Source organism: Tupaia chinensis, unplaced genomic scaffold (genome assembly GCF_000334495.1).
Source record: "Tupaia chinensis unplaced genomic scaffold, TupChi_1.0 Scaffold000438_1, whole genome shotgun sequence".
Lineage (NCBI taxonomy): Eukaryota > Metazoa > Chordata > Mammalia > Scandentia > Tupaiidae > Tupaia > Tupaia belangeri.
The window spans coordinates 1333181-1338649 of record NW_006159943.1 but is presented as its reverse complement, the minus strand read 5'-3'; positions in this window follow the sequence as shown (position 1 = coordinate 1338649).

Genomic DNA, 5469 nt, shown 5'->3' with positions numbered 1-5469 from the left:
GTGCAAGTCCAGGCCCAGTGGCTTGTAAAGCCACTTTGGGGGGACCAGCAGGTGGCGTGGTGGTTAAAGGTGCTGGATTCCCACACAGCCGACTGCCGAGTCCTGGACCTGGTGGCTTGCTTTCTCACTTTCCCTTTGTCTCTGGTCAAATAAAAATAATAATAATAATAACAACAACAAGTGGAATTAAATAAATAAACGATTTAAAGAAAAAAAAGCAAACACCGGGTGCATGTACTTGAGGACATAGGGTCCTGAAGGAATGGAGAATTGGAGTAAAAAGGACTACAGTGGGCCCGGCAGGTGGCATGGTGATTAGGGGAGCTAAACTCCCACATGGCCGACTGTGGTTCAAGTCCTGGACCTGGCAGCTTGCTTTCTCATTCTCCCCATCTGGCTCTGTCCCTCTCTGCTCAAATTATAAATAAATAAATAAATAAATAAATAAATAAATAAAGTTAAATAATTTTTTTTTTTTAAAAAGGACTACGATGTGACACGCCCAACGGGGGAAGGGACCTTTCTCTCTCTCTCTCCCTCTCATTCATTCATACACTTCTGGCAAAAAAAAGAAAAAAAAAAAGTCTTGAATTTCTCATCAGCAGCATATTTGGGCGGCCCCGTTTTCCAGCTGGGAAGACAAGCCAGGAGGAGGTAGAGAAAAGCATAGGCTCTGCTGACAACTCTGGGCTCACCCAAGGGAGACCGACAGCCCTCTGCTGAGGCGTCTTTGGGGCCAACAAAGGGAGGACACCTTCCCCTCCTAACCTATGGGACTGGCCTACGCCTGTCACTGCCCCAAAGGTCAGGGCCCCTCTTCCCACAGTCGCACCCACCACCCAGTCTGTCTCCTTTTCCACCCTTCCTCTCCCTCGGTGTGGAACACAGCCCCTGAGTCCCTCCTAACCCTGAAACTCCCTCCCAGTGAGCTCCCCAACTCTGTTCTCTCCCAGCCGGAAATGCACCCACGTCCTACAAGCCCCTCGCCAAGAGCCAGTCCTGCCCACCTACTCAAGGCAGTCTCTAATGGCAGTGATTCCTTGCACTGGCAAGGAGCTTTGGATCTCCACAGTACGTGCATACTTTACTCTGCTTTAGAGAGGGTGGTATCAGTAATCTGAGAGGCAGTGACTTGCCTAAGATCCCGTCCAGTAACGAGCCCCACCTGCTGCAAGGACCGAGAGTCCAGCAGCCCCCCCCCCTTTATCCGTGGGAGACAAGTTCCAAGAAGGCCGGTGGGTGTCGGTACCATGGAGAGTACCAGACACTGTCCGGTGGTCCCTGACTTACACGCTTCAACTAATGATCCACGAGCTTTACAATGGGTTTACTGGGATGTTAAATGCATTTTAAAAGAAATTTAGTTAGATGGGGTCAGCTAGGCAGCATAGTTGTTAAGGCAGCTGGATCCCCCATGGCTAACTGTGAGGTTCGAGGCCTGGACCCAGTGGCTTGGAAAATACACCAGATGTGCATGCCCAGATCCCGAGAGGAGAATGGAGAAGGTATTGCAGCATGGCCATCTCCCCTAGAGGGTGATTTCTCACTCTCTCTCTCTCTCTCTCTCTCTCTCTGTCTCTCTCCAGTGAGTGCACACGCCCTGTCACAAAAACTAAAAACTAAATAAAAACAATAGCTTATTTTTGTGTTTCTTCCATGAGTGAGACACAGAGACAGCAGCCAAACAGGGTTTTGATACTGCAATCCAGTCCCAGCTTCAGCCAGCCTCGGGCCACGGACGTGGTGCAAATTCCAACGCGGACTTTCCCATGGGGTCAGCCGTGCAGAGCACCACGTTTTACTGCCGTACCACCGTCTGCCAACCCCCATTCCTTTTTTAAAAAGAATTATTGATTTAACTTTTTTTATTGTTGTAATTATTTTATAATTTGCTGCAGAGCATGTGTGCTCACCAGAGAGAGACAGGGAAAACAACCCACCAGGTATGGGACTTGAACCCTGGTCAGCCATGTGGGAGTCCAGAGCCTCAACCACCACACCACCTACTGGCCTCCTCCATACATTTTTTATTTACAATAATTTATTTCTTTTCTTTCTTTCTTTTTTTTTTTTTTTTTGTTTGTTTGTTGGGGTTTTTTGCTACCGGGCACGTTTGCCAGAGAGACAGAGAGAGTCAGAAAGACAGAAAGCGAGAAATCAGCCCCCAGGGGGGATGGCCACGCCACAGTCCCTTCTCTTCCATTCTCCTCTCAGGATTTTGGGCATGAGTTTCAAGCTGCCAGGTCCAGGATTCGAACCACGGTAGGCCGTGTGGAAGTCCAGCAACGTAACCACTACTCCACCTGCTGGTCCCAGGCTTACGATATTTTCTATTTAATATTTATTGATTTGTAACCTCATTGTAAACTGAGTAGCGTGTGTATATACTTTTTTTCCATGAATACATATCTGTGATAAAGTTTTTACAGATTAGGCACGGTAAGAGATTCACAACAAGAAGAAGAGAGCTCTCTCTCTGTGCTTCTATTTGCCATAGGACGTGCACCTCTTGGCAGCGGATGTCTGGGACGTTCAGGAGCCAAGAGGGCTGAGGACAGGAACCAACCTGGTCAGAGAGGAGACGAGAGGTCTGACCCTCAGCCCGGCCACCACGGAGGTAAATGTTTCCTTCACGGTGCTGAGAGTTTGCAAGAAACAAGGGGACAAAACAGCGAAGCTTCTACACACGAGCCCCTCTGAGGGCAGGCACCACCTGCTGATGGAACCCTACAACCACCCTTCGAAGGAAATCACTCCCCCATTTCCAGACAGACAGCTGAAGCTCAGTGAGATCAGTAACCACCGGGTTCACCCACACACACTATGCAAGTAAGATACAAACAAGGGGGCCAGATGGCAGTGCAGAGGTAAGCAACGGTGCTCTGCAGGGCTGACCCACATAGGAAGGCTCACACACAGGAAGGTGCATGGTTCAAGTCCAGAGACCTCCCTGAGTGTCCGAGCACACGCATGCCCATGATCTGAGCTGACTGAGGCTAGGGGTGGATGGTGGCATCAAGACCCCATTGGGGGAGCTGTCTCTCTGTCTTTCTTGCTCATAGAAGGAAGAGGAAACTTCTTTATTTTTTAAAAATAATTATTTTATTTAACTTTATTTATTATTATTATCTTTCAGTTCAATCAGAGAGAGACAGAGAAAGAGAGAGGGGGAAAGTGAGAAAGCAAGCCACCAGGTCCAGGACTTGAACCATGGTCAGCCACATGGGAATCCAGCACCTTTAACCACCATGCCACCTACCAACTGGAAGGAACGTCTTTTAAAAGATACAAATAAGGACCAGCCAGTGCCATGGTGGTTAAGAAGGCTGGATCACATATGGCGGACGGCACTGTTCAAGTTCTGTACCTGGCAGCCTGAAAAATACACCAGGCGCAAGTGTGTGCGTGCCCAAATTCCAGAGAGGAAGGGACTGCTGTGTGGCCACCCCCTCTAGGGGGTCATTTCTCACTTCCCTCTCTCTTCTCAGCAAGTATACAAACCCTTTGATAAAACTAAAAAAAAAAAAAAAAGGTGCAAATGGAGATGAGAGGCAGCCCACAGGCTCAAAGAGACTCGGGCTCTCCCAAGCCAAATCTTTCCAAACGAGATATTGGGGCTCACTCGGAGCTTCTTGGCAACCCGATTGCCTGATCTTTTGGAGTGGTCAGCCATCCCTGGGTCTTGGCGGCTGCAGACCTGGACCCAGGCTTCCAGACAAAGTGGAAACCGCCTCCCCTGCGGTGATAGCACGCTACGGTGGTTCCCAGAAGCACGTGTGCAGAGCGGCGCCGCAGCCACACAGATCGGAGCTCTGGCCTTGTCCGGGCTGCGCGCTAGCTCGCCCCTTCCCCAGCCCGGCAGCAGCTCAGGAGTTGTAACGCGGAAGGCGGTAATCCGGCAGTCCAGTGCTACTAATAAACTCGCCACGCTCCTTCTCTCGCCCCTTTTCAGTAGGAGAGGATGGATTTGAGAGCAGAGGGGGTGCATACTTTAGACTAGCGGTCCCCAAACCTTCCAGCACTGGGAACTGGCCCCGTGGAAGACAGTCCCTCTCCAGACTTGGGCGTGGGGGGTGGGGGTTGGTTCCGGATGAGCCAGGAATACCACATCCAGCGCGCACCCATCTCCACCACAACCACGCTGCAGTACACCAGGAAACAATCACAGCGATCAGGTTCAGCTCTGGCGAGAATCCGGCACCGCGGCTAATTCACAGGCTGCGGAGACTGGGCGGCATTGCGAAAGACGGGGAGCGGCTGCAAACACAGATGAAACCCCGCTCATCCGCCGCCCGCCCCCGTCTGCACAGCCGGGCAGATGCACCAGTCCGAGCCCTGGGGGTTGGGGACCCCTGCTTTCCACCAAGCAGCCCTAATCCTCGCAGTGTCCGCCTACTCAGAGCCCGAGGCATAGAGAGAGACAGAGTGCATTCCCAGGGGCCTCCAGGTCCATAGGGCAGACTCCTTAGTGGGGAGTGACCAGGATCTGGAACTCCCTGCGGCTCGTGGGCTGGGTAGGAAGACTTCTGGGCTGGAGAGGCCGCGCAGCCCCTCATCTCCCTCTCCTCTGCCTTTATTATTTTCCTTCTCCTTGACAGCTTTCTGCCCCCCACCGGGGCTGTAACAGAACAGCACTGTGTGGCCCCGTGCACCCTCAAAGTCCCAAGAGGAGAGTGGAGGAGAAGGGATTGCAGTGTGGTCATCCCCCCGAGGGATGTCCCTCTCTCTCTCCCCTCTCTCTCTTTCTCCTTTCCTTCTCTGGTGAGTGCATGCGCCCTACAGCAAATGAAAATAAATGCTTTCTCACCTTGTCTCTCTCTGGCAGGCACATGTGTCCTATAGCAAAGAAAGAAAGAATCATATACTCAATTTTATTATTGTTATTATTTTTCAGTTTTCTAGGACACATGCGCTCACCAGAGAGAGACAGAGACAGTGAGAGAGAGAGAGAAAGTAAGCCACCAGGTCCAAGATTTGAACTTCAAGGTCAGCCATGTGGGATCCAGCCACCTTAACCACCATGCCACAGACTGGCCTAACCTTTATTCGTATAACTCATCCAGTTTCAGATATTTTCTGTTAATATCAACAGAACAGACCAAATAATCTATAACTATAGTAGGAATATGTGTCCCATTTTTTCACTAAGCATCATTTTTAAAAAGTATTTGGCAACTACTGCCCTAAAACTGTCCTTAATGATACTCGGCTCTGACAGTTCCTAGGCTCTGTGATTCCCCATTATGATTTCATATACCTGGAAGAGATTATCTGTTGCTCCACAGCCAGGTGTCCATGTCTCAGGCAAAGGTAGTAAAACTAGGAAAGCAACTGTAGACACCAGAGGCAGTGTGGGAGGAAGGTGGGAAATGGCAGAGGGTGAGAAATGGGGGGAAAATATATATATATATATATATGTGTGTGTATACATATATATATATGTATACACATATACATATATATATGAAA